At 50.7% G+C, this 8,011-nt stretch overlaps 1 protein-coding gene across 2 annotated transcripts in view; it reads right to left on the reverse strand.

Annotated features, from left to right (window-relative positions):
* The window catches only part of PRXL2A (peroxiredoxin like 2A), a 125,830-nt gene extending 124,789 nt beyond the window's left edge, over positions 1 to 1,041 (reverse strand). The window contains exon 1 of one of the 2 annotated variants that reach the window (XM_056530962.1): positions 890 to 1,041. The gene's annotated coding sequence lies outside the window, so the exon portion shown is untranslated. The remainder of the gene's footprint in view (positions 1 to 889) is intronic. The other variant, XM_056530961.1, reaches the window with a different exon arrangement.
* Between the last annotated feature and the right edge of the window lie 6,970 nt (positions 1,042 to 8,011).

An 8,011-nucleotide genomic window follows, 5' to 3' on the forward strand; every position in this document is an offset into this window, starting at 1 on the left:
GATTAATACTGGGCTGAAAGAGCATCTTTTTTGTATCTGTAACTTCTAGGTCTTGAATAAATCACTTTTTTGATCGGTATCTGCGGTTCTTGAGTCACCTACAGTGTGTGCCCCAAAGACCCTCTTCTTCAATCTTCCTTGGAGGATTACAATTGATTTCTAACTTCTAATTTTATTAAATTTTTTTAGTATCTTTACGATTATATATCAATTTTACACAATTAAATATCCTTAATTCTATTCCATGGATATTCCATTCTATTCTTTTAGTGACATTATATTACAGTGAATTGTATCTATTACATCACAGCGATGATATGAAGTGGGGGGGGGGGGGAAGAGACAAAAAACATATTTCAATGTATGTACACAACTGCAAAACTACGACTCCCAGCATGCCAATAGAGCCGAACAGAGGGCATGCAACATCTGGAGGTCCACAGTTTAGAGACCACTGGTGTACTTTAGTCACTGACTGCTATAGATGCCATCAGGGGAAGGGGAATGAGGGCAAAAGGCACTGGCTGCTCAGGCACACACCAGGAACAGAAAAACTCATACAGCACCCATGGAAATACCTGAACTTCAGATCCCAGGATACACTTCATGTAGATTATTAGTAGTTAGAGCAGTGTTTCCCAACCAGGGTGCCTCCAGCTGTTGCAAAACTACAACTCCCATCATGCCCAGACAGCCTTCGGCTGTCCGGGCATGCTGGGAGTTGTAGTTTTGCAACAGCTGGAGGCACCCTGGTTGGGAAACACTAAGCTAGAGAGCCTCATTTAGCATCCTACTTCTATAGCAAGCACGTCTGCATTATTTAACCCATAAAAACCACATGTCAACTACAGTAACACTAATCTAATTGAAGATTTAAATCACTACTTACATAATCGACACATGCAAGGTGTGAGGGGCTACAGCAGCATAATCCCCCGGTGATTGTACAAGACTGCAGGCATCCAGTGCAGCACACAAGGGCAGAGAGCTGTCCCTGTATGTCTCATACAGTGCAGCCTATTCAGGGGGCGTGGCGACGAGTCAAAGCGAGGCTCACCCTGCCTGAAGTTCACTGCCCTACTCTGTGCACCTTCTTGTGTTACAGGTAGTTTGGTTTTGTTGCGTCATATCATCATATCATGTATCCAGATAGAGATGAATAGATTAGATCCAGGAAAGCAGCACACTAACAGTAGAAGTGCTGGGTGCACACTGTGTCCGGTCCTGGTTCAGGACCCACTGCAGCTACAAATCTCCAAAGAGCAGCAGCACTCCATGCCTATACAGAGTAATGGACCAGAGTGGAATGCCCATAGAGAATAATTGAAATGTAATACAGTGACCCCCCCCCCCCCCCGACCTACGATGGCCCCGACATACAATAATTTCAACATGCGATGGCCTCTCAGAGCCCATCGCATGTTGAAGGCAGCATTAACATACAATGCTTTTGTTGTCGGGGCCATCACATAAACGGCTATCCGGCAGCGCAAACTGCTTCATCTGCCACCGTATAGCCATTTACGGTGCCCCATGTGCTCCGGTGATGGTTTCTTACCTGTCCTCGGGGCTCCGGCGCGTCCTCTTCGGGATCCCCTGCATCGTCGGCGCTCCCCATCGTCGTTGTCATCACGTCGCTGTGCACACTGTCCCATCATCCAATAGGAGCGGCGTGCGTAACGACGTGATGGCGACGACAGAGAGCGAGGATGCCGGGGAAGCAGAGGCCTTGGAAGCAGCGGTGACGAGCGGTGACGGTCCTGAGCGGCGGAGACAGGTGAGTACAACTTCCTATACCAGTGGTCTTCAACTTGCGGACCTCCAGATGTTGCAAAACTACAACTCCCAGCATGCCCGGGCAGCCAACGGCTGTCCGGGCATGCTGGGTGTTGTAGTTTTGCAACATCTGGAGGTCCGCAGGTTGTAGACCACTGTCCTATACTTTATATTGCACGGATCCCTCAACATACTATGGTTTCAACAAACGATGGTCCGTTTGGAATGGATTACCATCGTATGTTGAGGGACCACGGTATTTGAATTTGAGACAAAACTATGACATATCTAATAAATCTTTATTGGATATACTGTCCAAACTGAAATTATTTAATATCAGATTAAGTGAAATTTTCACTGTTTTCTGCAGAATGACAAAGGGGAAAGACGCAATGAAATGCCTATAGAGTATGATTAAAAAGCAATACGCGCCCCTGGTGAAGTACGTCAGAGTGGTATAACAGAAGTAGATGGAAAACCACTTACCGAGTAGGGTTGCGCTCCGAGCACAACACCTGAGAAGACATCAAGAGTATGGTTGGGAACCTGCAGCCTCGGCTCGTCCGGTATTAGCTTCGCTAGTCCGGTGGAAAGACGATTCAGGAAAATAAACTTGAGCTTTTTCTGGGCACTAGTTCACCAAAGTAGGAATTTGGACACATTTACAAGTCCAAAAGGTTTTTTATTGCACTAAAACAATGTGTTTCTGGTCCAAACAGGACCTTTCCTCATGTAAGGTGCTTCCTCAGGTAAGCACTTTACTTGAGGAAGGGTCATGTCCGGACCAGAAACGCGTTGTTTTAGTGCAATAAAAAAACCTTTTGGACTTGTACCTGTGTCCAAATTCCTACTTTGGTGGACTAGCGCCCAGAAAAAGCTCAAGTTTATTTTCCTGAATTATAGAGTATGATGGGAAGTAAAATATATGTTACGCCGAGCGCTCCGGGTCCCCGCTCCTCCCCGGAGCGCTCGCTTCACTCTCCCCGCTGCAGCGCTCCGGTCACATCCTCTGACCCGGGGCGCTGCGATTCCGCTGCCAGCCGGGATGCGATTCGCGATGCGGGTAGCGCCCGCTCGCGATGCGCACCCCGGCTCCCGTACCTGACTCGCTCTCCGTCTGTCCTGTCCCGGCGCGCGCGGCCCCGCTCCCTAGGGCGCGCGCGCGCCGGGTCTCTGCGATTTAAAGGGCCACTGCGCCGCTGATTGGCGCAGTGGTTCCAATTAGTGTGTTCACCTGTGCACTTCCCTATATCACCTCACTTCCCCTGCACTCCCTTGCCGGATCTTGTTGCCATTGTGCCAGTGAAAGCGTTCCTTGTGTGTTCCTAGCCTGTGTTCCAGACCTTCTGCCGTTGCCCCTGACTACGATCCTTGCTGCCTGCCCCGACCTTCTGCTACGTCCGACCTTGCTTCTGCCTACTCCCTTGTACCGCGCCTATCTTCAGCAGCCAGAGAGGTGAGCCGTTGCTAGTGGATACGACCTGGTCACTACCGCCGCAGCAAGACCATCCCGCTTTGCGGCGGGCTCTGGTGAAAACCAGTAGTGGCTTAGAACCGGTCCACTAGCACGGTCCACGCCAATCCCTCTCTGGCACAGAGGATCCACTACCTGCCAGCCGGCATCGTGACAGTAGATCCGGCCATGGATCCCGCTGAAGTTCCTCTGCCAGTTGTCGCTGACCTCACCACGGTGGTCGCCCAGCAGTCACAACAGATAGCGCAACAAGGCCAACAGCTGTCTCAACTGACCGTTATGCTACAACAGTTACTACCACAGCTTCAGCAGTCATCTCCTCCGCCAGCTCCTGCACCTCCTCCGCAGCGAGTGGCCGCTCCTGGGTTACGCCTATCCTTGCCGGATAAATTTGATGGGGACTCTAAGTTTTGCCGTGGCTTTCTTTCCCAATGTTCCCTGCATCTGGAGATGATGTCGGACCTGTTTCCCACTGAAAGGTCTAAGGTGGCTTTCGTAGTCAGCCTTCTGTCCGGAAAAGCCCTGTCATGGGCCACACCGCTCTGGGACCGCAATGACCCCGTCACTGCCTCTGTACACTCCTTCTTCTCGGAAATCCGAAGTGTCTTTGAGGAACCTGCCCGAGCCTCTTCTGCTGAGACTGCCCTGTTGAACCTGGTCCAGGGTAATTCTTCCGTTGGCGAGTATGCCGTACAATTCCGTACTCTTGCTTCAGAATTGTCCTGGAATAATGAGGCCCTCTGCGCGACCTTCAAAAAAGGCCTATCCAGCAACATTAAAGATGTTCTGGCCGCACGAGAAATTCCTGCTAATCTACATGAACTTATTCACCTAGCCACTCGCATTGACATGCGTTTTTCCGAAAGGCGTCAGGAACTCCGCCAAGATATGGACTCTGTTCGCACGAGGCGTTTCTTCTCCTCGGCTCCTCTCTCCTCTGGTCCCCTGCAATCTGTTCCTGTGCCTCCCGCCGTGGAGGCTATGCAGGTCGACCGGTCTCGCCTGACACCTCAAGAGAGGACACGACGCCGTATGGAGAACCTCTGCCTGTACTGTGCTAGTACCGAACACTTCCTGAGGGATTGTCCTATCCGTCCTCCCCGCCTGGAAAGACGTACGCTGATTCCGCACAAAGGTGAGACAGTCCTTGATGTCTACTCTGCTTCTCCACGTCTTACTGTGCCTGTGCGGATGTCTGCCTCTGCCTTCTCCTTCTCCACTGTGGCCTTCTTGGACTCTGGATCTGCAGGAAATTTTATTTTGGCCTCTCTCGTCAACAGGTTCAACATCCCGGTGACCAGTCTCGCCAAACCCCTCTACATCAATTGTGTAAATAATGAAAGATTGGACTGTACCATACGTTTCCGCACGGAGCCCCTTCTTATGAGCATCGGATCTCATCACGAGAGGATTGAACTTTTGGTCCTCCCCAATTGCACCTCGGAAATTCTCCTTGGACTTCCCTGGCTTCAACTTCATTCCCCAACCCTGGATTGGTCCACTGGGGAGATCAAGAGTTGGGGGTCCTCTTGTTCCAAGAACTGTCTAAAACCGGTTCCCAGTAACCCTTGCCGTAACTCTGTGGTTCCTCCAGTAACCGGTCTCCCTAAGGCCTATATGGACTTCGCGGATGTTTTCTGCAAAAAACAAGCTGAGACTCTACCTCCTCACAGGCCTTATGATTGTCCTATCGACCTCCTCCCGGGCACTACTCCACCCCGGGGCAGAATTTATCCTCTCTCTGCCCCAGAGACTCTTGCCATGTCTGAATACGTCCAGGAGAATCTAAAAAAGGGCTTTATCCGTAAATCCTCCTCTCCTGCCGGAGCCGGATTTTTCTTTGTGTCCAAAAAAGATGGCTCCCTACGTCCTTGCATTGACTACCGCGGTCTTAATAAAATCACGGTTAAGAACCGCTACCCCTTACCCCTCATCTCTGAACTCTTTGATCGCCTCCAAGGTGCCCACATCTTTACTAAATTGGACTTAAGAGGCGCCTATAACCTCATCCGCATCAGAGAGGGGGATGAGTGGAAAACGGCATTTAACACCAGAGATGGACACTTTGAGTATCTGGTCATGCCCTTTGGCCTGTGCAACGCCCCTGCCGTCTTCCAAGACTTTGTCAATGAAATTTTTCGTGATCTGTTATACTCCTGTGTTGTTGTATATCTGGACGATATCCTAATTTTTTCTGCCAATCTAGAAGAACACCGCCAGCATGTCCGTATGGTTCTTCAGAGACTTCGTGACAATCAACTCTATGCCAAAATTGAGAAATGTCTGTTTGAATGCCAATCTCTTCCTTTTCTTGGATATTTGGTCTCTGGCCAGGGACTACAGATGGATCCAGACAAACTCTCTGCCGTCTTAGATTGGCCACGCCCCTCCGGACTCCGTGCTATCCAACGCTTTTTGGGGTTCGCCAATTATTACAGGCAATTTATTCCACATTTTTCTACCATTGTGGCTCCTATCGTGGCTTTAACCAAAAAAAATGCTGATCCCAAGTCCTGGCCTCCTCAAGCAGAAGACGCCTTTAAACGACTCAAGTCTGCCTTTTCTTCGGCTCCCGTCCTCTCCAGACCTGACCCTTCCAAACCCTTCCTATTGGAGGTTGATGCCTCCTCAGTGGGAGCTGGAGCTGTTCTTCTACAAAAAAATTCTTCCGGGCATGCTGTCACTTGTGGTTTTTTCTCTAGGACCTTCTCTCCAGCGGAGAGGAACTACTCCATCGGGGATCGAGAGCTTCTAGCCATTAAATTAGCACTTGAGGAATGGAGGCATCTGCTGGAGGGATCAAGTTTTCCTGTTATTATCTACACCGACCACAAGAACCTCTCCTACCTCCAGTCTGCCCAACGGCTGAATCCTCGCCAGGCCCGGTGGTCTCTGTTCTTTGCCCGATTTAATTTTGAGATTCATTTTCGTCCTGCCGATAAGAACATTAGGGCCGATGCTCTCTCTCGTTCCTCGGATGCCTCAGAAGTTGAACTCTCTCCGCAACACATCATTCCACCTGACTGCCTGATCTCCACTTCTCCTGCCTCCATCAGGCAGACTCCTCCAGGAAAGACCTTTGTTTCTCCACGCCAACGCCTCGGAATCCTCAAATGGGGTCACTCCTCTCATCTCGCAGGTCATGCGGGCATCAAGAAATCTGTGCAACTCATCTCCCGCTTCTATTGGTGGCCGACTCTGGAGACGGATGTTGTGGACTTTGTGCGAGCCTGCACTATCTGTGCCCGGGATAAGACTCCTCGCCAGAAGCCCGCTGGTTTTCTTCATCCTCTGCCTGTCCCCGAACAGCCTTGGTCTCTGATTGGTATGGATTTTATTACTGATTTACCCCCTTCCCGTGGCAACACTGTTATTTGGGTGGTCGTTGATCGATTCTCCAAAATGGCACATTTCATCCCTCTTCCTGGTCTTCCTTCTGCGCCTCAGTTGGCTAAACAATTTTTTGTACACATTTTTCGTCTTCACGGGTTGCCTACGCAGATTGTCTCGGATAGAGGCGTCCAATTCGTGTCTAAATTCTGGAGGGCTCTCTGTAAACAACTCAAGATTAAATTAAATTTTTCTTCTGCATATCATCCCCAGTCCAATGGACAAGTAGAAAGAATTAACCAGATCTTGGGTGATTATTTGCGACATTTTGTTTCCTCCCGCCAGGATGACTGGGCAGATCTCCTCCCATGGGCCGAATTCTCGTATAACTTCAGGGTCTCTGAATCTTCCTCCAAATCCCCATTTTTCGTGGTGTACGGCCGTCACCCTCTTCCCCCCCTCCCTACTCCCTTGCCCTCTGGTCTGCCCGCTGTGGATGAAATTTCTCGTGACCTTTCCATCATATGGAGAGAGACCCAAAATTCTCTCTTACAGGCTTCATCACGCATGAAGAAGTTCGCGGATAAGAAAAGAAGAGCTCCTCCCGTTTTTTCCCCTGGAGACAAGGTATGGCTCTCCGCTAAATATGTCCGCTTCCGTGTCCCTAGCTACAAGTTGGGACCACGCTATCTTGGTCCTTTCAAAATTTTGTGTCAAATTAATCCTGTCTCTTATAAACTTCTTCTTCCTCCTTCTCTTCGTATCCCTAATGCCTTTCACGTCTCTCTTCTCAAACCACTCATCCTCAACCGTTTTTCTCCCAAATCTGTTCCTCCCACTCCTGTTTCCGGCTCCTCGGACATCTTCTCTGTCAAAGAAATCTTAGCTTCCAAAAAGGTCAGAGGGAAAACTTTTTTTTTAGTGGACTGGGAGGGTTGTGGTCCTGAAGAGAGATCCTGGGAACCTGAGGACAACATCCTAGACAAAAGTCTGCTCCTCAGGTTCTCAGGCTCTAAGAAGAGGGGGAGACCCAAGGGGGGGGGTACTGTTACGCCGAGCGCTCCGGGTCCCCGCTCCTCCCCGGAGCGCTCGCTTCACTCTCCCCGCTGCAGCGCTCCGGTCACATCCTCTGACCCGGGGCGCTGCGATTCCGCTGCCAGCCGGGATGCGATTCGCGATGCGGGTAGCGCCCGCTCGCGATGCGCACCCCGGCTCCCGTACCTGACTCGCTCTCCGTCTGTCCTGTCCCGGCGCGCGCGGCCCCGCTCCCTAGGGCGCGCGCGCGCCGGGTCTCTGCGATTTAAAGGGCCACTGCGCCGCTGATTGGCGCAGTGGTTCCAATTAGTGTGTTCACCTGTGCACTTCCCTATATCACCTCACTTCCCCTGCACTCCCTTGCCGGATCTTGTTGCCATTGTGCCAGTGAAAGCG

This window comes from Hyla sarda, chromosome 7, assembly GCF_029499605.1.
Source record: "Hyla sarda isolate aHylSar1 chromosome 7, aHylSar1.hap1, whole genome shotgun sequence".
Classification (NCBI taxonomy): Eukaryota; Metazoa; Chordata; class Amphibia; order Anura; family Hylidae; genus Hyla; species Hyla sarda.